The 26647-nt window shown below is 46.8% G+C and overlaps 1 pseudogene; it reads right to left on the bottom strand.

The window, feature by feature from the left end:
* The window catches only part of LOC123410324, a 120221-nt pseudogene that overhangs the window by 942 nt on the left and 92632 nt on the right, over positions 1–26647 (bottom strand).

The following is a 26647-nucleotide window of genomic DNA, read 5'->3' as shown; positions in this document are numbered from 1 at the left end:
AGCGCCATGCCCGGCGTCCGATCTGCTTCGAGGGTCTGTCCGGCCTCGCCGCTGCGCCACTCCGACGAGGTCCCGCCGCCGGCGAGCCTCGCCCCGTTCCTCTCTCTAATCTCCTCTCTTTTCTCTCCCTGAGCGGATTCTCTTTCTTCTCCCCGCAGATCCGTCGAGCCGCCATGGGAAGCTTCGCTGCGCCCCTCCGGCGATCCTGCCCGTAGCCGGTCGCGACCGCCCCGCCGGAGATCCGACCAGGCCGCCGTTCAGAGCCGCCTCGCCGCGGGATCCAGAGCCGATCGAGGTCGAGGCCGCCTCGTGCCCCGTTGACCCGAGCCTGTGCGCCTCCCGCGAGGGCGACCGGCAACCGCTCCAGCGCCGCCTCGCATGGGCCCGCCCCGCGCCGGCCCATCTGCTTCCCTCCCCAGGCCTCGCCTCGCCCCGGGACCGCCTCGAAGCCTTCGGCCCAGCAACCTCCAGGCCGGTTGCCCCTCTCTCAAGGCCGGCCCAAGTGGCCGAGGTGAGAGCCCTCACCCGCGTGCATTTTATTTATATGTAACGCCATGCTCTCTAGCCCATTAGCAATAGTAGAGGCCCGTTAGTTATTTTTTTTCCTTTTAGGGATTTTTCCCGGAATCATATCTAACCCCAGAAAAATAACGTATATATTCGAACGCCCGTAGTTTTATAACCGTAGATCGGATCGAGACGTATTTTATATGTTTTTGTGGTAGTTTCGCGCGTAGAATATGATTTTGAGAGATGCATATTTTTTTGGCGTCGTTAACGCGCCGTATGCCTAGAATAGTGTGCTGCCTATAATGTTTTTGTCCGTAGTTTATTTTCGCGCGTGTTTGGATTGCTCAAATGCCACGATAGAAATGTCCATGTTTTAGGATTCATTTTTGCATGCATTTTAGAGGGGTCAATCATATTTTTACATGTAGGGGTTTGCCGGTAGCATATTTTCCCGTATATAGGTTATTCTCTCGCATTATTGTGTGGCTTTATTCAGTATTGCAAACCCCACATATTATATATGTTTTCGGGGAATTAGTTTTAGTTTTCGGGTAAGTTAGTTCGCGAGATATTTTGCCGTGATGGCCTTTTGTTTAATTCGTGGGATTTATTCCGTGCGTCGTTTGACGGAGTTGTCAACTAGGAAGTTGTTCTTGGATGTTTTGTCTAGCTCCTGGTATTTTTGGTTGCAATAGAAATGCTTGTTTAGGTGTTGTTTGACTGCCCTCAAGTTGCTTGAATAGTGCTGTTTCAGAGGAGCTGAAATATTTCAAAGTCTGGAATCTGTTATATTTTGTTGATGTCTTGTCTTGCTTGCATCTTGTGATCTGTAGCTCTTTTGGGGTTGGTCCAATGGAGTTAGTTGTACCCCTTGTGTTTCTCTAGCATGCTGTGAAGTTTCATGCCATTTGGAGACCTGTAGCTTAGGTTTTTGCTGCTGTCATTATTGCTTCAGGCTGAAAACTGCACTTTCAGCAGGTGTAATTTTCACTAAGTCTGAAATAGTGTGTGAGATGTCATTTTGTGTCTTCTTTTCCCAGTGCTCCATGATGCCATGCTAGTTGTTGCTAGTTGTTTGTAGTAGTGCTTCTTGCCCTATTCCGTGCCATGCCTTGCTTGAGCTTATCGGAGTTGTGTAGCCGAAGTTGTGAGGCGAAGAAAATGCTATGAGGCTGATTTTGGCAGATTGTAGTGTTTTCTTGTTTTGCTCGTAGTTTTCGAACCGTAGCTCCGATTTGATCGTGTCCTGCATGAAACTTGCTTAGAATCTTGTGTAGTTTCATTTTCTCTTGCTGGTTGCATGTGTTGAAGTGCTCGTAGCCGCCGTTGCACACATTTTGCATTCATGCCATCATATCTTGCGGTGCTTGTATCTGTTGAACCGTAGCTCCGTTGGAGATGTTTTCTATGTGTAGATTGCTTGCCTTGACGCGTAGAATCACGTGAACCTATTTGTTTTGCTGTTTAACAACTAATTAAATGCATTAATTCAGATCTGAACAGAATTATAAATTAACATGTGAGGTCGTTTCGGAGGTGCTATATGTCATTTCCGACCTCACTTAAAATGCCTAGATAGGTAGTTTAACTTCCGCTTCACCTCTTGCATGTTTGACAACATTAATATTGCCGTGTAGATAACCGGGAGTGAACTAAATAATTAACGTGGAGTTTCGTCAATATGCAACTCGTGCATATTGAACTTCACTTAATGTGTAATGTTTGATTGTGTGATTTGTCATGCCGTGACTTGCATGTATTCAGTAGCTCATGCATCATATGTGTTGTGCATCGTGTGGTGAATTCCGTGTGATGATTTGTGTTTCTGGTTTTCTTCGTCCCAATAGAGCTCCGCACGCGTGCCGGATTGTGAGGACCCGTTCGACTACGTCGGTTCGTCTGCTTCACGGAGTCATTCTTCTTCCAAGCGGGATCTCAGGCAAGATGACCATTTCCCTAGATACCATTACTATCATTTCCATGCTAGTTTTACCGCTTCTACCGAGTATGTCTCGTTGCCTACCACATGTTAATTATCAGCCTCTCAACAATGCCATGAAACCTTCAACCTGTTCAACCTAGCAAACCACTGATTGGCTATGTTACTGCTTGCTTAACCCTGTTGATAGCGTTGCTAGTTGCAGGTGCAGATGCTTCCATGTGGAAACATGGGTTCCTTGTTATATCACCATATTAAATGCTATTTAATTTAATGTACCTATATACTTGGTAAAAGGTGGAAGGCTCGGCCTTTCTAGCCTGGTGTTTTGTTCCACCTTTGCCCCCTTAGATTCGGCTACCGGTGTTATGTTCCATAAATGAGCGCTCCTAACACGATCGGGGTTGTTATGGGGACCCCCTTGATAATTCGTTTTAGATTAAAGCTGGTCTGGCAAGGCCCAACATTGGCACTACATTTGCCTAATCACCTAATAAAATTGCATAGGGACTTTCCGGACCCCGAGGATAATTTAATCAACCCCCCGGGCAAGTGCTCCGCATGAGTGTTGGTCCACCCACCTAGCAGTCGGCGGTGCCACCTCGGGGCAACTCGAGGTTTGGCTACCGTCCACTTTGCATAGACGGTGTGTCCTGAGAACGAGATACGCGGCTCCTATCGGGTTCGTCGACACACCGGGTGGCCTTGCTGGATTAGTTTTACCTTTGACGAGATATCTTGTGCATCGGGATTCCGGTGATGCTTTGGGTAATCTCAGAGTTGAGGTTTTCCACCAGGGAATCCGACGAGATCGCGAGCTTCGTGATTGAGGATTTCTATGCGGCTTGTGGTAATTTGTGATGGACTAGTTGGAGCATCCCTGCAGGGTTAAATCTTTCGGAAAGCCGTGCCCGCGGTTATGTGGCAACGTGGAAGCTTTGTTTAACACTGGTTCTAGATAACTTTAAGTTAACTTAATTAAAAACATGCCAACTGTGTGCGTAACCGTGATTGTCTCTTTCATGAGTTCCTTCTCCGATCGAGGACATGGTGGGGTTATGTCTGACGTAGGTAGGTGTTCAGGATCATTCTTTTGATCATCTGTAGTGACGTCCGTTATGCGTAGATCTCCCCCCTCTTATTTCTTGTACTCGTAAGTCAGTCACCAAATATATGCTTAGTCGCTGCTGCAACCTCACCACTTAACCTTACCTCACCCATTAAGCTTTGCTAGTCTTGATACCTTTGGAAATGAGATTGCTGAGTCCCCTGTGGCTCACAGATTACTACAACACCAGTTGCAGGTACAGGTAAAGGTTACATGACGCGAGCGCGTTGATTGTTCATCTGGAGTTGCTTCTTCTTCTTCTTCTTCTTCTTCTTCTTCGATCTAGGATGGGTTCCAGGCCGGCAGCCTGGGATGTTGGGGAACGTCGCATGGGAAACAAAAATTTTCCTACGCGCACGAAGACCTATCATGGTGATGTCCATCTACGAGAGGGGATGAGTGATCTACGTACCCTTGTAGATCGTACAGCAGAAGCGATTAGAGATCGCGGTTGATGTAGTGGAACGTCCTCACGTCCCTCGATCCGCCCCGCGAACAATCCCGCGATCAGTCCCACGATCTAGTACCGAACGGACGGCACCTCCGCGTTCAGCACACGTACAACTCGACGATGATCTCAGCCTTCTTGATCCAGCAAGAGAGACGGAGAGGTAGAAGAGTTCTCCGGCAGCGTGACGGCGCTCCGGAGGTTGGTGATGATCTTGTCTCAGCAGGGCTCCGCCCGAGCTCCGCAGAAACACGATCTAGAGGAAAAACTATGGAGGTATGTGGTCGGGCAGCCGTGAGAAAGTCGTCTCAAATCTGCCCTAAAAGCCCCATATATATAGGAGGAGGGAGGGGGACCTTGCCTTGGGGTCCAAGGGAACCCCAAGGGGTCGGCCGAGCCAGGGGGGAGGACTCTCCCCCCCCAAACCGAGTCCTACTTGGTTTGGTGGGAGGGAGTCCTTCCCCTTTCCCACCTCTCCTCTTTTCTTTTCCTTTCCTTTGATATTTTCTCTTCCTTGGCGCATAGGATTTGGTGGGCTGTCCCACCAGCCCACTAAGGGCTGGTGTGACCCCCAAAATACCTATGGGCTTCCCCGGAGTGGGTTGCCCCCCTCCGGTGAACCCCCGGAACCCATTCGTCATTCCCGGTACATTCCCGGTAACTCCGAAAAACCTTCCGGTAATCAAATGAGGTCATCCTATATATCAATCTTCGTTTCCGGACCATTCCGGAAACCCTCGTGACGTCCGTGATCTCATCCGGGACTCCGAACAACATTCGGTAACCAACCATATAACTCAAATACGCATAAAACAACGTCGAACCTTAAGTGTGCAGACCCTGCGGGTTCGAGAACTATGTAGACATGACCCGAGAGACTCCTCGGTCAATATCCAATAGCGGGACCTGGATGCCCATATTGGATCCTACATATTCTACGAAGATCTTATCGTTTGAACCTCAGTGCCAAGGATTCGTATAATCCCGTATGTCATTCCCTTTGTCCTTCGGTATGTTACTTGCCCGAGATTCGATCGTCAGTATCCGCATACCTATTTCAATCTTGTTTACCGGCAAGTCTCTTTACTCGTTCCGTAATACAAGATCCCGCAACTTACACTAAGTTACATTGCTTGCAAGGCTTGTGTGTGATGTTGTATTACCGAGTGGGCCCCGAGATACCTCTCCGTCACACGGAGTGACAAATCCCAGTCTTGATCCATACTAACTCAACTACCACCTTCGGAGATACCTGTAGAGCATCTTTATAGTCACCCAGTTACGTTGCGACGTTTGATACACACAAAGCATTCCTCCGGTGTCAGTGAGTTATATGATCTCATGGTCATAGGAATAAATACTTGACACGCAGAAAACAGTAGCAACAAAATGACACGATCAACATGCTACGTCTATTAGTTTGGGTCTAGTCCATCACGTGATTCTCCCAATGATGTGATCCAGTTATCAAGCAACAACACCTTGTTCATAATCAGAAGACACTGACTATCATCGATCAACTGGCTAGCCAACTAGAGGCATGCTAGGGACGGTGTTTTGTCTATGTATCCACACATGTAAATGAGTCTTCATTCAATACAATTATAGCATGGATAATAAACTATTATCTTGATACAGGAATTATAATAATAACTATACATTTATTATTGCCTCTAGGGCATAATTCCAACAGTCTCCCACTTGCACTAGAGTCAATAATCTAGCCCTCACATCACCATGTGAATTACATTGTAATAAATCTAACACCCATACAGTTCTGGTGTCGATCATGTTTTGGCCGTGGAAGAGGTTTAGTCAGCGGGTCTGCTACATTCAGATCCGTGTGCACCTTGCATATATTTACGTCCTCCTCCTCGACGTAGTCGCGGATGAGGCTGAAGCGTCGTTTGATGTGTCTGGTCTTCTTGTGAAACCTTGGTTCCTTTGCCAGGGCAATGGCACCAGTGTTGTCACAGAACAAGGTTATTGGATCCAGTGCACTTGGCACCATTCCAAGATCCGTCATGAACTGCTTCATCCAGACACCCTCCTTAGCCGCCTCCGAGGCAGCCATGTACTCCGCTTCACATGTAGAATCTGCTACGACGCTTTGCTTGGAACTGCACCAGCTTACTGCACCCCCATTGAGAATAAATACGTATCCGGTTTGTGACTTAGAGTCGTCCGGATCTGTGTCAAAAGCTTGCATCGACGTAACCTTTTACGGTGAGCTCTTCGTCACTTCCATACACGAGAAACATCTCCTTAGTCCTTTTTCAGGTACTTCAGGATATTCTTGACCGCCGTCCAGTGATCCACTCCTGGATTACTCTGGAACCTGCCTGCCATACTTATGGCCAGACTAACATCCGGTCTAGTGCACAGCATCGCATACATGATAGAGCCTATGGCTGAAGCATAGGGGACGGAGGGCATATGCTCTCTATCTTCATCAGTTGCTGGGCACTGAGTCTTACTCAATCTCGTACCTTGTAACACTGGCAAGAACCCTTTCTTGGACTGTTCCATTTTGAACCTTTTCAAAACTTTATCAAGGTATGTGCTTTGTGAAAGTCCTATCAGGCATTTTGATCTATCCCTATAGATCTTAATGCCTAGAATGTAAGCAGCTTCTCCTAGGTCCTTCATAGAGAAACTTTTATTCAAGTAACCTTTTATGCTCTCCAAAAGCTCTACGTTGTTTCCAATCAGTAATATGTCATCCACATATAATATTAGAAACGCCACAGAGCTCCCACTCACTTTCTTGTAAATACAAGATTCTCCAACCACTTGTATAAACCCGAATGCTTTGATCACCTCATCAAAGCGTTTGTTCCAACTCCGAGATGCTTGCACCAGTCCATAAATGGATCGCTGGAGCTTGCACACCTTGTCAGCATTTTTAGGATCGACAAAACCTTCGGGTTGCATCATATACAACTCTTCCTTAAGGAAACCGTTAAGGAACGCCGTTTTGACATCCATCTGCCAGATTTCATAATCGAAAAATGCAGCTATTGCTAACATGATTCTGACGGACTTAAGCATCGCTACGGGAGAGAAAGTCTCATCGTAGTCAATTCCTGGAACTTGTGAAAAACCCTTTGCCACAAGTCGAGCTTCATAAACGGTCACATTACCGTCAGCGTCCGTCTTCTTCTTAAAGATCCATTTGTTCTGAATAGCCTTGCGGCCTTCAGGCAGTATCTCCAAAGTCCACACTTTGTTCTCATACATGGATCCTATCTCGGATTTCATGGCTTCTAGCCATTTGTTGGAATCTGGCCCCACCATTGCTTCTTCATAATTTGCAGGTTCATTGTTGTCTAACAACATGATTGATAAGACGGGATTACCGTACCACTCTGGAGCAGCACGTGATCTCGTTGACCTGCGTGGTTCAACAGAAACTTGAACTGGAGTTTCATGATCATCATCATTAACTTCCTCCTCAACCGGCGTCGCAATGACAGAGGTTTCCCCTTGCCCTGCGCCACCATCCAGAGGGATGAGAGGTTCGACAACCTCGTCAAGTTCTATCTTCCTCCCACTCAATTCTCTCGAGAGAAACTCCTTCTCGAGAAAAGTTCCGTTCTTAGCAACAAACACTTTGCCCTCGGATTTGAGATAGAAGGTGTACCCAACTGTCTCTTTTGGGTAACCTATGAAGACGCACTTTTCCGCTTTGGGTTCCAGCTTTTCAGGCTGAAGCTTTTTGACATAATCATCACATCCCCAAACTTTAAGAAACGACAACTTTGGCCTTTTGCCATACCACAGTTCGTATGGTGTCGTCTCAACGGATTTCGATGGTGCCCTATTTAAAGTGAATGCAGCCGTTTCTAATGCATAACCCCAAAATGATAACGGCAAATCAGTAAGAGACATCATAGATCGCACCATTTCTAACAAAGTACGATTACGACGTTCGGACACACCATTACGCTGTGGTGTTCCAGGCGGTGTTAACTGCGAAACAATTCCACATTGTTTTAAGTGAGTACCAAACTCGAAACTCAGATATTCACCCCCACGATCAGACCGTAGGAACTTGATCTTCTTGTTACGATGATTTTCCACTTCACTCTGAAATTGCTTGAACTTTTCAAATGTTTCAGACTTGTGCTTCATCAAGTAGACATAACCATATCTACTCAAATCGTCAGTGAAGGTGAGAAAATAACGATATCCGCCGCGTGCCTCCACGCTCATCGGGCCACACACATCGGTATGTATGATTTCCAATAAGTCACTTGCACGCTCCATTGTTCCGGAGAACGGAGTTTTAGTCATCTTGCCCATGAGGCATGGTTCGCACGTGTCAAGTGAATCAAAGTCAAGTGACTCCAAAAGTCCATCGGCATGGAGTTTCTTCATGCGCTTTACACCAATATGACCCAAGCGGCAGTGCCACAAAAATATGGCGCTATCATTGTTTACTCTAACTCTTTTGGTCTCAATGTTATGTATATGCGTATCGCTATCGAGATTCAATATGAACAATCCTCTCACATTCGGTGCATGACCATAAAAGATGTTACTCATAGAAATAGAACAACCATTATTCTCAGACTTAAAAGAGTAACCGTCTCGCAATAAACAAGATCCAGATATAATGTTCATGCTCAACGCAGGCACTAAATAACAATGATTTAAGTTCATCACTAATCCCGATGGTAGTTGAAGTGACACGGTGCCGACGGCGATTGCATCAACCTTGGAACCGTTTCCTACGCGCATCGTCACTTCGTCTTTCGCCAGCCTCCGTCTATTCCGCAGTTCCTGTTTCGAGTTGCAAATGTGAGCAAGAGAACCGGTATCGAATACCCAGGCACTACTACGAGAGCCGGTTAAGTACACATCAATAACATGTATATCAAATATACCTGATTTTTCTTTGCCCGCCTTCTTATCTGCCAGATACTTGGGGCAGTTGCGCTTCCAGTGACCCATACCCTTGCAATAGAAGCACTCTGTTTCAGGCTTAGGTCCAGCCTTGGGTTTCTTCGGCGGATTGGCAACAGGCTTGCCGCTCTTCTTTGAATTGCCCTTCTTGCCTTTGCCGTTTCTCTTGAAACTAGTGGTCTTGCTCACCATCAACACTTGATGCTCTTTACGGAGTTCAGACTCTGCGACTTTTAGCATCGCAAACAACTCGCCGGGAGACTTGTTCATCCCTTGCATGTTGTAGTTCAACACAAAGCCTTTATAGCTTGGCGGCAGTGATTGGAGGATTCTGTCAGTGATAGCTTCTTGCGGGAGTTCAATCCCTAGTTCAGCTAGACGGTTTGAGTACCCAGACATCTTGAGCACATGTTCACTGACAGACGAGCTTTCCTCCATCTTGCAGGCATAGAATTTATCGGAGGTCTCATACCTCTCGATCCGGGCGTTCTTCTGAAAGATAAACTTCAACTCCTGGAACATCTCAAATGCTCCATGACGCTCAAAGCGACGTTGAAGTCCCGGCTCTAAGCCATACAAGACTGCACATTGAACTATTGAGTAGTCCTCCTTACGTGCTAGCCAAGCGTTCTTAACATCCTGATCAGCCGTAGCGGGTGGTTCATCTCCTAGCGCAGCATTAAGGACATAATCCTTCTTTCCAGCTTGTAAGATTAGTCTAAGATTACGAGCCCAGTCTACAAAGTTGCTTCCATCATCTTTCAACTTAGCTTTCTCTAGGAACGTATTAAAATTGAGGATGACACTTGCGTGAGCCATGATCTACAACACAAATATATTCAAAGTGGACTTAGACTATGTTCAAGATAATTAGAGTTCAACTTAATCAAATTATATGCTAAACCCCCACTCAAAAAGTACATCTCTCTAGTCATTTGAGTGGTTCATGATCCACTTACACTATCCCAAGTCCGATCATCACGTGAGTCGAGAGTAGTTTCAGTGGTAAGCATCCCTATGCTAATCATATCAACTATATGATTCATGATCGACCTTTCGGTCTCATGTGTTCCGAGGCCATGTCTGCACATGCTAGGCTCGTCAAGCTTAACCCGAGTGTTCCGCGTGCGCAACTGTTTTGCACCCGTTGTATGTGAACGTTGAGTCTATCACACCCGATCATCACGTGGTGTCTCGAAACGACGAACTGTAGCAACGGTGCACAGTCGGGGAGAACACAATTTCGTCTTGAAATTTTAGTGAGAGATCACCTCATAATGCTACCGACGTTCTAAGCAAAATAAGGTGCATAGAAGGATTAACATCACATGCAATTCATAAGTGACATGATATGGCCATTATCATGTGCTTCTTGATCTCCATCACCAAAGCACCGGCATGATCTTCTTGTCACCGGCGCCACACCATGATCTCCATCAACGTGTCGCCATCGGGGTTGTCGTGCTACTTATGCTATCACTACTAAAGCTACATCCTAGCAAAATAGTAAACGCATCTGCAAGCACATACGTTAGTATAAAGACAACCCTATGGCTCCTGCCGGTTGCCGTACCATCGACGTGCAAGTCGATATTTCTATTACAACATGATCATCTCATACATCCAATATATCACATCACATCATTGGCCATATCACATCACAATCATACCCTGCAAAAACAAGTTAGACGTCCTCTAATTTTGTTCTGGCATGTTTTACGTGGTGACCAAGGGTATCTAGTAGGATCGCATCTTACTTACGCAAACACCACAACGGAGATATATGAGTTGCTATTTAACCTCATCCAAGGACCGCCTCGGTCAAATCCGATTCAACTAAAGTTGGAGAAACCGTCACTTGCCAGTCATCTTTGAGCAAAGGGGGTTACTCGTAACGATGAAACCAGTCTCTCATAAGCGTACGAGTAATGTCGGTCCAAGCCGCTTCAATCCAACAATACCGCGGAATCAAGAAAAGACTAAGGAGGGCAGCAAAACGCACATCACCATCCACAAAACCTTTTGTGTTCTACTCGAGAAGACATCTACGCATGAACCTAGCTCTGATACCACTGTTGGGGAACGTCGCATGGGAAACAAAAATTTTCCTACGCGCACGAAGACCTATCATGGTGATGTCCATCTACGAGAGGGGATGAGTGATCTACGTACCCTTGTAGATCGTACAGCAGAAGCGATTAGAGATCGCGGTTGATGTAGTGGAACGTCCTCATGTCCCTCGATCCGCCCCGCGAACAATCCCGCGATCAGTCCCACGATCTAGTACCGAACGGACGGCACCTCCGCGTTCAGCACACGTACAGCTCGACGATGATCTCGGCCTTCTTGATCCAGCAAGAGAGACGGAGAGGTAGAAGAGTTCTCCGGCAGCGTGACGGCGCTCCGGAGGTTGGTGATGATCTTGTCTCAGCAGGGCTCCGCCCGAGCTCCGCAGAAACACGATCTAGAGGAAAAACTATGGAGGTATGTGGTCGGGCAGCTGTGAGAAAGTCGTCTCAAATCTGCCCTAAAAGCCCCATATATATAGGAGGAGGGAGGGGGACCTTGCCTTGGGGTCCAAGGGAACCCCAAGGGGTCGGCCGAGCCAGGGGGGAGGACTCTCTCCCCCCAAACCGAGTCCTACTTGGTTTGGTGGGAGGGAGTCCTTCCCCTTTCCCACCTCTCCTTTTTTTTCCTTTCCTTTGATATTTTCTCTTCCTTGGCGCATAGGATTTGGTGGGCTGTCCCACCAGCCCACTAAGGGCTGGTGTGACCCCCAAAATACCTATGGGCTTCCCCGGAGTGGGTTGCCCCCCTCCGGTGAACCCCCGGAACCCATTCGTCATTCCCGGTACATTCCCGGTAACTCCGAAAAACCTTCCGGTAATCAAATGAGGTCATCCTATATATCAATCTTCGTTTCCGGACCATTCCGGAAACCCTCGTGATGTCCGTGATCTCATCCGGGACTCCGAACAACATTCGGTAACCAACCATATAACTCAAATACGCATAAAACAACGTCGAACCTTAAGTGTGTAGACCCTGCGGGTTCGAGAACTATGTAGACATGACCCGAGAGACTCCTCGGTCAATATCCAATAGCGGGACCTGGATGCCCATATTGGATCCTACATATTCTACGAAGATCTTATCGTTTGAACCTCAGTGCCAAGGATTCGTATAATCCCGTATGTCATTCCCTTTGTCCTTCGGTATGTTACTTGCCCGAGATTCGATCGTCAGTATCCGCATACCTATTTCAATCTCGTTTACCGGCAAGTCTCTTTACTCGTTCCGTAATACAAGATCCCGCAACTTACACTAAGTTACATTGCTTGCAAGGCTTGTGTGTGATGTTGTATTACCGAGTGGGCCCCGAGATACCTCTCCGTCACACGGAGTGACAAATCCCAGTCTTGATCCATACTAACTCAACTACCACCTTCGGAGATACCTGTAGAGCATCTTTATAGTCACCCAGTTACGTTGCGACGTTTGATACACACAAAGCATTCCTCCAGTGTCAGTGAGTTATATGATCTCATGGTCATAGGAATAAATACTTGACACGCAGAAAACAGTAGCAACAAAATGACACGATCAACATGCTACGTCTATTAGTTTGGGTCTAGTCCATCACGTGATTCTCCCAATGATGTGATCCAGTTATCAAGCAACAACACCTTGTTCATAATCAGAAGACACTGACTATCATCGATCAACTGGCTAGCCAACTAGAGGCATGCTAGGGACGGTGTTTTGTCTATGTATCCACACATGTAAATGAGTCTTCATTCAATACAATTATAGCATGGATAATAAACTATTATCTTGATACAGGAATTATAATAATAACTATACATTTATTATTGCCTCTAGGGCATAATTCCAACATGGGATAGCAAGGATGGACGTCGTTCTTCTTTTGTCGTTTGTTTTCGTCCGTAGTCGGACCCTGCTCTTACTCTTTATGATTATGTAATGTACTGATGTGACTCTGATGTAGCTTGTGGCGAGTGTAAGCCAACCCTTTATATATCTCATCTTTTCAGTACATGTACTTGTAACGATATCCATTCTTGCGACACGACGAGATGCGCTTCTATCCCTGACGAGGCCCTCGTGCCAAATTGAGTATAGGGTCGCATCTTGGGCGTGACAAGTTGGTATGAGAGCAAGGACCGACCTAGGAGCCCCCTTGATTGATCGAACTTGGCCGAGTCGAGTCTAGTGAAAACTATTTGAGTCTAGTTATATATCGGAGAGTAGGATTCTTTTTTTTCTCCTCTTCTATGCTCTGGTGAGGAATCTCGACGTAATAATTTACTCTACTTCTCTTCCCGCTCTAAATTTTTTTTTAGGATCATGCGGATATTCTTGGGATCTATATGATGCCGATGTGACGGAGTTCTGTCTTGGTGCCTCCTGTCCGACTTGATTTTCTTCCGCGGAGTTGAGCTCCAGGGGATTCTCGAGAACATCGTTATCATTCAGATTTCTTAATGTCTCAGGACGAAGGATGTTCGTAATTGCTTCAATACTAGTAGTGGCGAGATAACCCCGATGTCCCCAGTACTTGTGCAGATTGTTCGGGAGTACTGCCATACTTTGTATCGTTGTGATCACGAGGGTCTGTTGTAGATGAAGGTCCGAGATTCTGGTCGTGTGTTGACGGATGTGATACAGGTGACGGGTTAGTATAGGAGTTGTGTGATATTACTCCTTGTATCCGTGTACCAGATTGCATGACCAGATATTTCGGGAATTCATAGGTGGGAATTCAAGTAGTTGCTTATAGGACAATCTTCCAACAAATGCATGATGTGAGGTTGGGGTTCGACATCTAGTGGATTCGTTTGTTCACGGTCGACTTACAGCGGTACACGTTGTGTCTTAAAGAGTCCTTGTAGCTTGCTACGACTCGGGGACGCTTCGTATGTCAGGTGCACTGCCTTCACTTGGTGGCTACTGTAAATCGTGCCCGTGCGATCTTGTCCACGAAAATATCGAACGGAAATCTTTCTCATGAGTTTGTCCTGGCTTGTTTCGTAAGCCTCATCCCTTTGTTTTGTTGATTGTGGTAATTCGTGTTGCTTCGATGTCAAGTGGTGATTTCAGATCTTTCCTAATCTGTGTTCTCATATTTTTTATGTGAGAATGCAAATCCTTTTGCTTAATCAATTCCCTTGTTAATTCTTGTCAACCGGAGTCGTCATATCAATTCTTTTTCAACCGGTGTGTTTCTCTCCAAGTGGATTCAACCCTCTCCAATTTGCAAGATTTTTCTCTCGTTTATTCCGGAGTTCATCTCATCTAGACCAAGTGTCTTTGTTTTCCCCGCCCTCCCACCCTTTTTCTTCGGGGATTGGTTTTCATCCAAGTGCATTCATTTCATTGTGCTTTCGCTGTTTGTTCTTTTCTCTCCTACCCGGTGATTCGTTGTGAAGATTCTCAGGAGCTTCGTGTCATATTTGTTCAATCTTGTCATCTTTTCCGGGGAATTTAATTCAGTTGTCTGTGTTCATCATATCCTTTTCATCCTTGTAATTCTTTCCTAGGTTGGAAATTTTTATTAGTCTATCTTCTTGTTGTCGTTTCTCTCTATTCTATCCGGAGCGTTGAAGTTATCTCAGAATTCTTGTTCCCAATTCTTTAATTATTTCGAGGTGCTCAACCTCATCTAGTTCTCTTCATACCGGTGCAATATCAATCTTTCTAATAATCTTTCAACGGTGATTTCTTTGAGTGGGCCCATAACCCACAGGTTCTTTCCCAGGATCTTACCTGGCTCCTTAATCTTTTCCGGAGGTCTTTAATTCTTTTCAACTATGACGTATGTATGATTTCATCAGTCATATTCATTCTTCAAGATCAATTGGAGTTAATTCTCATATTTGGCTCAACCTTGCATTCTTCATTATTCCGGAGGTCTCAGTAATTCTTGGTGTTGTTCTCGATCATTCTCAGCTTGCTATTCGAAGGAGTGTTCCTCGTAAATCTTGCCCCGTTCTTGTGAAGATTGTCAGCTCAGCTTCGTGTTACCCTCTCATTATTTCCAATAATGAGTAATTCCTTTCGTGCTATCCGGTGCATTTCTGAGTTGTTTTTATTTCTCGTTCCTCCGAAGGCCATCATTTTAGAAGATTCTTCGTTCTCAGCTTTCAGCTTTCATCCTCAAATCTTCTTAATTGTTGTCCCTTCGTTCGTCTCTCAATTATTCTGGTGCCTTGTTCTAGTTTTCTCTCAGCTGGCTCATGATCTCTTCGTTATCTTTCATCTCCATTAATTCGTGGTGTTCCCATTCAATCGTGAATTCATACCGGTGCTTCCTTCAATCATGCTTCAAATGGTGCTTATCTCTCTGCCTCTTCAGGATTCATTTCTATAAGAATAAGTGGTATGCTAAATCCGTTGCTTGTCATCAATTAAACTTGATGAAGGATGAGCATAACATAATTCTTATTATTGTCCTTCCTTCTTCCAAGAGGTTTCAATTCTTCTTCTGGAGGACTCATGATATCAATTCTTTTCTCAAGTGCTTATCTTTCTTTTCCGGAGTTCTAAGTTTATCAAGTATCTCTTTGTGAGGCATCTTCTAAATCCTGGCAAGGTCATAATCTTATTCTTTTCTACCTTGTTATCTTAGCTTAATTCATTCGTATACGGAGGTCCATCATGGTGGTTCATCAAGGTTTCAATCCTTTCTCAAGTGTTCTTCAAGATTCTTGTTGGAGAACCTCAAGCATTCTTTCCCTTGCATTTCAGTGCATTGTTCTTCCTTTATCCTTTGAGGTGGTATTATAGCCTTCTTGTTAGTGTAGGAGCCTCGAAGAGTTTCCTTTCAAGAATGAGATAATTAAACCCACCGATTCTATGATCATGAGATATTTGCAACCCATGATTTCTTCATTGAGCTATCTTGGTTTGGACTTCACCTAAAGCTTTTCCTACGGATTGTGCTATCATGGTGCTTGTCAGTAATCCAAGTTCTCAATGTTTCCTCTTGGTGTAAGATTGTTCATATCTTGTTTCTCCCAATCTATCCTTGTTTCTTTTAGTGGTTGTTGGTCACCTCATATTTGTTGAGATGATTTTCATAAGCCCACTACTATCTTATTCTTTTCGTTGTTGGTTTTCTAACCACTACGTCAATTCTATGACCGGAGGCTCTTCAATTCTATTGTGTTGATAGTTGTCATTTGTTTCTTCATTCTCTTCTTCCGCTTGAGCTAGTTCATATTCTCTTCTTCCAGAGGCATTGTGATATTGCTCTTTTGGGTCTATCTTGTTATTCTAGCAAGATCATGGTCTTCCCTTGCTCTATTTACTTGTTTGTTGTGAATATTGTCTAATTCTCTCTTCTTATCGAATATTTTGTCCCATTTTTCTACCGAAGTGCTACCGAAATTTTCCGTGAATTTTTTCTTCTTTCTCATATCATTCCTCATCGCTTTGCAACTTTCAAGGACCATTGGTTTCACTCGTTTGTCAAAGAAGCGACTAAGTTTTTACCTCTTGTTCTTTCTCATCCTCTCCCCCTTTAATTCTTGGATCTCGGGGCGAGATCCTCTGGTAGTGTAGGAGAGTTGTGACAGCCCGATGCCGACGTTCCAGAAGATTCCCCTCTCTTTCCGTTTTCGTCGTGTGGCTTATTTTAACTGTCGTGTCATCGTCGCATCATGCGCATCATCTGCATTGCATCGGCGTTTCCGTTGCCGCCAATTTTCAAAGCTTGCATCCGTTAGTAGTTGCCGGTTCTCGTCGTTGTCCGTTCTGAGTCCGACCGCACACGCACGCGCCCGCGGCACCGTCGAAACCCTGTTTTTAATGTGCGTTTTAAACTCTCTCTGATCGAGGTGAAACTTGGCACGCGGTCGCGATTAGTTTTAGCTAGGCCGCCTGTCGAATTTCGTCGCGATCGGAGACCGCCTGGTACCCGAACGGTCGACCGTAGCGGCACCGTCTTCGGTTAGTCGTCGGACGTCTGTCGGTGTTTTAAAAGTCGATGCCGCGCCGCACCACTTCCCTCTCATCTTAGCCAACGCCACTCTACACACCTAACCCTAACCCGCCTCTCCGATGGGACCGCACGAACGCGACCGGAGGGTCGAAAAACCCCCAGATACCCTGCACCCTAGCCCATTTCCCTATTTAAGCACCCCTCCCTGCCTATTATGGGCGCCCCCTAATCCTCCTCGGGATCGGCGCCCTAAACCTAACCCTAGCCGCCCACAGCCTCTCTCTGTCCCGCAGCCGCCGCCGGCCCGCGAGGCCCGCAGCAGGCCCGCACCGGGCCCATCTGGCGAGCGCCGCCGCCATGCCCGGACAGCAGAGTCCCGAGCTTCCCCAGCGAGCCCGCGCCCCACGCCTCCAGCGCCATGCCTGGCGTCCGATCTGCTCCGAGGGTCTGTCCGGCCTCGCCGCTGCGCCACTCCGACGAGGTCCCGCCGCCGGCGAGCCTCGCCCCGTTCCTCTCTCTAATCTCCTCTCTTTTCTCTCCCTGAGCAGATTCTCTTTCTTCTCCCCGCAGATCCGTCGAGCCGCCATGGGAAGCTTCGTTGCGCCCCTCCGGCGATCCTGCCCGTAGCCGGTCGCGACCGCCCCGCCGGAGATCCGACCAGGCCGCCGTTCAGAGCCGCCTCGCCGCGGGATCCAGAGCCGATCGAGGTCGAGGCCGCCTCGTGCCCCGTTGACCCGAGCCTCTGCGCCTCCCGCGAGGGCGACCGGCAACCGCTCCAGCGCCGCCTCGCATGGGCCCGCCCCGCGCCGGCCCATCTGCTTCCCTCCCCAGGCAGGCCTCGCCTCGCCCCGGGACCGCCTCGAGGCCTTCGGCCCAGCAACCTCCAGGCCGGTTGCCCCTCTCTCAAGGCCGGCCCAAGTGGCCGAGGTGAGAGCCCTCACCCGCGTGCATTTTATTTATATGTAACGCCATGCTCTCTAGCCCATTAGCAATAGTAGAGGCCCGTCAGTTATTTTTTTTTCCTTTTAGGGATTTTTCCCGGAATCATATCTAACCCCAGAAAAATAACGTATATATTCGAACGCCCGTAGTTTTATAACCGTAGATCGGATCGAGACGTATTTTATATGTTTTTGTGGTAGTTTCGCGCGTAGAATATGATTTTGAGAGATGCATATTTTTTTGGCGTCGTTAACGCGCCGTATGCCTAGAATAGTGTGCTGCCTATAATGTTTTTGTCCGTAGTTTATTTTCGCGCGTGTTTGGATTGCTCAAATGCCACGATAGAAATGTCCATGTTTTAGGATTCATTTTTGCATGCATTTTAGAGGGGTCAATCATATTTTTACATGTAGGGGTTTGCCGGTAGCATATTTTCCCGTATATAGGTTATTCTCCCGCATTATTGTGTGGCTTTATTCAGTATTGCAAACCCCACATATTATATATGTTTTCGGGGAATTAGTTTTAGTTTTCGGGTAAGTTAGTTCGCGAGATATTTTGCCGTGATGGCCTTTTGTTTAATTCGTGGGATTTATTCCGTGCGTCGTTTGACGGAGTTGTCAACTAGGAAGTTGTTCTTGGATGTTTTGTCTAGCTCCTGGTATTTTTGGTTGCAATAGAAATGCATGTTTAGGTGTTGTTTGACTGCCCTCAAGTTGCTTGAATAGTGCTGTTTCAGAGGAGCTGAAATATTTCAAAGTCTGGAATCTGTTATATTTTGTTGATGTCTTGTCTTGCTTGCATCTTGTGATCTGTAGCTCTTTTGGGGTTGGTCCAATGGAGTTAGTTGTACCCCTTGTGTTTCTCTAGCATGCTGTGAAGTTTCATGCCATTTGGAGACCTGTAGCTTAGGTTTTTGCTGCTGTCATTATTGCTTCAGGCTGAAAACTGCACTTTCAGCAGGTGTAATTTTCACTAAGTCTGAAATAGTGTGTGAGATGTCATTTTGTGTCTTCTTTTCCCAGTGCTCCATGATGCCATGCTAGTTGTTGCTAGTTGTTTGTAGTAGTGCTTCTTGCCCTATTCCGTGCCATGCCTTGCTTGAGCTTATCGGAGTTGTGTAGCCGAAGTTGTGAGGCGAAGAAAATGCTATGAGGCTGATTTTGGCAGATTGTAGTGTTTTCTTGTTTTGCTCGTAGTTTTCGAACCGTAGCTCCGATTTGATCGTGTCCTGCATGAAACTTGCTTAGAATCTTGTGTAGTTTCATTTTCTCTTGCTGGTTGCATGTGTTGAAGTGCTCGTAGCCGCCGTTGCACACATTTTGCATTCATGCCATCATATCTTGCGGTGCTTGTATCTGTTGAACCGTAGCTCCGTTGGAGATGTTTTCTATGTGTAGATTGCTTGCCTTGACGCGTAGAATCACGTGAAACTATTTGTTTTTCTGTTTAACAACTAATTAAATGCATTAATTCAGATCTGGACAGAATTGTAAATTAACATGTGAGGTCGTTTCGGAGGTGCTATATGTCATTTCCGACCTCACTTAAAATGCCTAGATAGGTAGTTTAACTTCCGCTTCACCTCTTGCATGTTTGACAACATTAATATTGCCGTGTAGATAACCGGGAGTGAACTAAATAATTAACGTGGAGTTTTGTCAATATGCAACTCGTGCATATTGAACTTCACTTAATGTGTAGTGTTTGATTGTGTGATTTGTCATGCCGTGACTTGCATGTATTCAGTAGCTCATGCATCATATGTGTTGTGCATCGTGTGGTGAATTCCGTGTGATGATTTGTGTTTCTGGTTTGCGTCGTCCCGATAGAGCTCCGCACGCGTGCCGGATTGTGAGGACCCGTTCGACTACGTCGGTTCGTCTGCTTCACGGAGTCATTCTTCTTCCAAGCGGGATCTCAGGCAAGATGACCATTTCCCTAGGTACCATTACTATCATTGCCATGCTAGTTTTACCGCTTCTACCGAGTATGTCTCGTTGCCTACCACATGTTAATTATCAGTCTCTCAACAATGCCATGAAACCTTCAACCTGTTCAACCTAGCAAACCACTGATTGGCTATGTTACTGCTTGCTTAACCCTGTTGATAGCGTTGCTAGTTGCAGGTGCAGATGCTTCCATGTGGAAACATGGGTTCCTTGTTATATCACCATATTAAATGCTATTTAATTTAATGTACCTATATACTTGGTAAAAGGTGGAAGGCTCGGCCTTTCTAGCCTGGTGTTTTGTTCCACCTTTGCCCCCTTAGATTCGGCTACCGGTGTTATGTTCCATAAATGAGCGCTCCTAACACGATCGGGGTTGTTATGGGGACCCCCTTGATAATTCGTTTTAGATTAAAGCTGGTCTGGCAAGGCCCAACATTGGTACTACATTTGCCTAATCACCTAATAAAATTGCATAGGGACTTTCCGGACCCCGAGGATAATTTAATCAACCCCCCGGGCCAGTGCTCCGCATGAGTGTTGGTCCACCCACCTAGCAGTCGGCGGTGCCACCTCGGGGCAACTCGAGGTTTGGCTACCGTCCACTTTGCATAGACGGTGTGTCCTGAGAACGAGATACGCGGCTCCTATCGGGTTCGTCGACACACCGGGTGGCCTTGCTGGATTAGTTTTACCTTTGACGAGATATCTTGTGCATCGGGATTCCGGTGATGCTTTGGGTAATCTCAGAGTTGAGGTTTTCCACCAGGGAATCCGACGAGATCGCGAGCTTCGTGATTGAGGATTTCTATGCGGCTTGTGGTAATTTGTGATGGACTAGTTGGAGCACCCCTGCAGGGTTAAATCTTTCGGAAAGCCGTGCCTACGGTTATGTGGCAACGTGGAAGCTTTGTTTAACACTGGTTCTAGATAACTTGAAGTTAACTTAATTAAAAACATGCCAACTGTGTGCGTAACCGTGATTGTCTCTTTCGTGAGTTCCTTCTCCGATCGAGGACACCGTGGGGTTATGTCTGACGTAGGTAGGTGTTCAGGATCATTCTTTTGATCATCTGTAGTGACGTCCGTTATGCGTAGATCTCCCCCTCTTATTTCTTGTACTCGTAAGTTAGCCACCAAATATATGCTTAGTCGCTGCTGCAACCTCACCACTTAACCTTACCTCACCCATTAAGCTTTGCTAGTCTTGATACCTTTGGAAATGAGATTGCCGAGTCCCCTGTGGCTCACAGATTACTACAACACCAGTTGCAGGTACAGGTAAAGGTTACATGACGCGAGCGCGTTGATTGTTCATCTGGAGTTGCTTCTTCTTCTTCTTCTTCTTCTTCTTCTTCTTCGATCTAGGATGGGTTCTAGGCCGGCAGCCTGGGATAGCAAGGATGGACGTCGTTCTTCTTTTGTCGTTTGTTTTCGTCCGTAGTCGGACCCTGCTCTTACTCTTGATGATTATGTAATGTACTGATGTGACTCTGATGTAGCTTGTGGCGAGTGTAAGCCAACCCTTTATATATCTCATCTTTTCAGTACATGTACTTGTAACGATATCCATTCTTGCGACACGACGAGATGCGCTTCTATCCCTGACGAGGCCCTCGTGCCAAATTGAGGATAGGGTCACATCTTGGGCGTGACAAGAAGAGTGTGATGGCCACGGCTATGAGAGCGGCAACGGTGTCTGCAAGGAATAATGTCTGCAGGTTTAGCTCTGGTTATTCTTAGTAGTCCTCTCAGTGCCCATATCACCAGCCTCAGAAACACGGGAAGCAGTGTGTTGCCTGCAAGAATCTGACCAGTGTTGTAGGAAAAGTCCCTGGTTCCAAGAGAAAACCGTCATGCTTTCGTTCAATCCTGCGTTGGTGAAAGAATACACAGGGACCGGTAATAGAGAAAAGCATGGTGTTAATACTTTTCTTTCAATTGAAACATGTGCTACATACAAGAACACCAAGAGAGAACCTACAAGAAGAATCATGACCATGTATGCCAATAGCACAAGTCCTATGTATTTGAGGCAACTCTTCTTGAGGCCGTCGGAATTAGTTGATGGTGTTCCCAGGATTGCCTCTTCAACCTGTGACTGTTCACGCACGGTAACCAATCTGACCCTACTGTCTTGAGGATCATGCTTGTTTTGCCTGCTTGATTGATGAACAAGGCCAATCAATGGAACAAACACTCACTGCCTAACAACATTAAGAGAGTTAGGACCACTATTTGAGGGCTAGAAAGACCCTCCATTTTGATGGTGGCTAATCCTGTAAGTGTGAGGGCAGATGTTGAGAAGAAAAACATGTAGACATAGCGATGACTGTAGTTAGGATTGCTTGGCTTCAACGCCATCAAGGCAACAGAGCCAAGTATGTCAATGAACTGAAAGATGAACACAGATGAACTGATGACATGCACCTGGATAGGTATTGGACTTAAAATGGTAGTGGCTCTAGCCCTTTACGGTGTATGTTCCTTGATTCAAGAGGCATTTACAGGGGGCAACTGATCAACAGAGTACCTATATATAGCCTATTGCAAAGTTAATAGAGGGCAAGCAGACATGTAGAATATAGTTAAGATGACATTCATAAAAAAATCCATCTTTGGAAAAAAATACCATTCAGAATTTAATGTTATCCTTTAGGCCTTGTTCGTTTGACAGGGATTTAGAAGGGGTTTGACAGGGATTGAGGTGGATATAATCCCCTATAAGTCAAATTCCACCCCAATCCCCTCCAATCCTCTTGAGAAGAGGTGGAACCGAACAAGGCCTTAGGAGCATGCACTAACATGCTCTCAACTCTGCACTAAAGTAGCTAAGCTAAAGCATATGAAAGAACAGTTTGCATGCCCGCTGAATATTGTTCCCACCATTTGCCAATTGTCATCTTTCTGAGGGTAACCATGACCACATCACCAGATTAGGCAATTGAAAGTGCTGTTTACATATGAAGACGGTCTGCCATTTGCCATCCTGCTAAGGGCAACCTTGACCACTTCACCAGAATACGCTGGTGAAAGTGCAGTTTACATGTGAACTTGTGAAGGAAGTGGCATAACATCTAGCGAGTGCTCCTGGTAGTGGAGTTGCCCAAATGTTATGGCAACCTTTTAGCAAATGGATGTAAAAACATCTCCTCTTTTTGCATTGCAATAAGAATGTTGATAATATGATTCTGGCTACTTTGCATTTGGCTTTGTTAGACATGAGATATTGTAGGGATAGATATTGTGTGTTGTAACGACTTTATGTTTAACTTTTTATCCCTATCCCTCTCATGTATATCTCTAGTTACCAACCGATCACCATATCAATATATAACCTTCGGCCCTCCTATTGGAGAGGCAAGGCGCATCAATATCATTCTACATGGTATACAGAGCAGGCCCTTCCATCTCATCTAGCTAAACTCCATCGACATCCCACCACCTCCCGTCCACCATGTCGTCCTCCATCGCCCCCATCACCGCCGCCCTCAACTACAACACCTCCGAGCCCCTCTCCAGGACGAACTATGTCCTTTGGAGAGCTCAAGCACGATCCCAGATAATGGGTGCCGGCTTGTTTGGCTATATAGATCAAACCCTAGAAGAGCCTTCCAAAACCATCTCCATCAAAGACAAAGACGGCAAGGATCAGGTTGTTCCAAACCCTTCCTATGCCCCCTGGCTGATCCAGGATCAACAGATTGTTGCTTATCTTCTTCGCAACCTGTCCAAAGAGGTACTTGTCCAAGTTGCTTCCCTCGAATCATCACATGCGATATGGGCTGCCCTCGCATCTATGTTCGCCGCCGTCTCCCTGTCCCGCGTCAACAACATTCGATTTGCACTCAGCAACGCCCAGAAAGGTACTCAATCGGCCTCGGCATACTTTGGGCACATGCACTCCCTCTCCGATGAGCTCGCGGCGGCAGGCAAACTACTCGGGGAGGGGGAGCTCATCTCCTTCATCGTCGCGGGTCTGGACATGGACTACCAGCCTATCATCTCCGCCCTCGACGTCCGCACCGAGCCTGTCACCATCGACGCACTCTTCTCCCTCGTGGCGAACTTCGATCAGCGGATCGAGATGTTCCACGGTGGTGGCGCCGGTGGCTTTAAGTCATCTGCCAGCGCGGCCTCCCGGGGTCGCTCAAATGCCGGCAGAGGTGGCTACCGCAACCAGAAAGGCAGTGGTGGCGGTGGTCCTCGTGGCAACGGCGGCGGCTATGGCGCCCCTGGTGGCGGCAACTACGACTCTGGTGGCGGCCATCACAACGGTGGCGGCGGCGGCTATCACCAGGGTGGCGGTTCTGGTGGTCCTTATCATCAGAACAATGGAGGAGGCGGAGGCTATGGTGGCAGTGGCGGTGGCCACTATCACCAGAACTCGTCGGCCGGCGGCAACAACACTCGGCGCCCTCCCAACAACAACAACAGGGGGCGCCCCTTCCAAGGGTATGACGGCTATGAGGGCCGCTGCCAAATCTGTAAGAAATCCAATCACATTGCCAAGGACTGCGATTGGCGCTATACCGATGACCCTAACTCCCAAAGCAAGAAGATTGTAGCCGCAGCAGATGTATCCTATGGTCTTGATACCAATTGGTATATGGACACGGGCGCCACAAACCATATCACAGGTGAGTTAGAAAAGTTGTCCATGCCGGAGAAATACCGTGGCCACGATCAAGTCTACACTGCTGCCAATGGTACATGTATGAAGATAAGTCATATTGGTCATTCATTTATCAAAACCCCACACAAAAACCTTACCCTTAATGAAATCCTTCATGTTCCCAATGCTTCCAAAACTCTATTATCCGTTCATCGTATTGCGCTTGATAACAATGTGTTTCTAGAATTTCACCCATTCTTTTTTTTTATCAAGGATCAGGTCACGAAGAAAATTCTTCATAGAGGTGTTTGTGTCCAAGGCGTCTGTGCTTTGCTTCCCCAATACTGCCAAGCCAATAAACAAGTATATGGTGCCATGAAGCTTTCTGCTGAAAGGTGGCACATTCGCTTAGGTCATCCTTCGTTTTCTACTGTATATCGTATTCTTAGTACAAATAATCTCCCAGTTGTTGGTGAGAGAAATCCAGAAACCATTTGTGATTCATGTCAACGAGCTAAAAGTCATCAATTACCATATCCTGTGTCTCTTAGCATCTCTACTAAACCTTTGCAACTTATTTTTTCTGATGTATGGGGTCCAGCACCCAGTTCTGTTGGTAGGCACCAATACTATGTGAGTTTCATTGATGATTTTAGCAAATACACATGGATCTATCTTCTTCAGAAACGTTCTGATGTGTTTCAAGTGTTTCATAACTTTCAAGCTCTTGTAGAACGCCAATTTAATAGTAAAATACTTGCAGTCCAGTCTGAGTGGGGTGGTGAGTATGAGAAGCTAAATTCTTTCTTTCAAAAGATTGGCATATCTCACCATGTCTCGTGCCCACATGCTCATCAGCAGAATGGCTCTGTTGAGAGAAAACATCGCCACATTGTTGAAGTAGGCTTAGCACTACTAGCTTCTGCCTCTATGCCCTTAAAGTTCTGGGATGAGGCCTTTCTTACAGCTGTTTACCTTATTAACATGTGGCCAAGTCGAACTATTTCTCATGAAACTCCCACAGAACGTCTTCTTCATGTCACACCTGATTACTCCGCTCTTCGTGTTTTTGGCTGTGCATGTTGGCCCAACCTACGTCCATATAATACTCGCAAACTTATGTACCGCTCCACACAATGTGTTTTCCTTGGCTATAGTGCCCAACACAAAGGTGTCAAGTGCCTTGACGTATCTACCGGTCGTGTGTACATCTCACGTGACGTAGTCTTTGATGAAACTCAGTTTCCGTTTTCACATCTTCACCCCAATGCTGGTGCACTTCTTCGAAAAGAAATTCTTCTCCTACCACCTAACCTTTCCAGTGTCTCGTGTGCGGGTGCTGATATTTGTACTGACCAAAATATGACTAATTTATCTTCTACTACACCTGAGCACACTTCTGCAGGACCAATCAGCGCCCATGACGATCTGCTGCAGCCCTCCTCGGGATCGCCACGCGTGCCCGTGTCAGCCCCGGCCGCATCCTCCTCAGGCTTGCCGTCGCGTCAGGACGCGCCCTGCATGCATGCGCCAGCACCGACAGCATCCACTTCGGGATCGCTGCCGCGTCGGGACGCCAGGGGGCCTCCACCATCCTCTGCCCCGAGCCCCCCGTCTGACGCCACGTGTCGCCCGTCCCCCGCGCTGGCCTCCGCGTCTGCTGCACGACAACCGACCGCGCGGTACCCGCTGGTTTACAACCGACGGCTCGTGTCGGTTTCCACGACGCCGGTTCCTGTGTCCTCTACGCTAGGCGGGCCAGATCGACACGCCGCTGGCTCTGGTGGCGCCGCTGGATCCGATGTTGATCTGGTCTCCTCGCCTGGATCTTCTGCGACATCGTCAGGCTCCCCTGTGGCCTCACCCGCCTCCGCGTCGGTTGGCTCCGCCACAGCTAATCCGGTTGACCAGCAGCAGTTGACAGCGGCTGGATCCTCTGTGGCTGTGACCAATTCTGCAGCTCCTCGTACACGACTCCGGGATGGCACTATCCCCCGGACAAACTACAAAACTAGGTATGGCCTAGTTGCCTATGTTCTAACGGATGAACCCCGCACAGTTGATGAAGCATTGGCTGATCCCAAGTGGCGCATGGCTATGGAAGAGGAGTTTCATGCTCTCCAGAAAAATCACACGTGGCATCTTGTTCCTCCTAGACAAGGTAAAAATGTTATTGATTGAAAATGGGTTTACCGCATCAAACACAGATCTGATGGTACTATTGATCTCTATAAAGCCAGACTTGTTGCCAAGGGGTTCAAA

This window comes from Hordeum vulgare, chromosome 7H (assembly GCF_904849725.1).
Source record: "Hordeum vulgare subsp. vulgare chromosome 7H, MorexV3_pseudomolecules_assembly, whole genome shotgun sequence".
Classification (NCBI taxonomy): domain Eukaryota; kingdom Viridiplantae; phylum Streptophyta; class Magnoliopsida; order Poales; family Poaceae; genus Hordeum; species Hordeum vulgare.
This window is presented reverse-complemented; position numbering and strand designations above follow the sequence as displayed.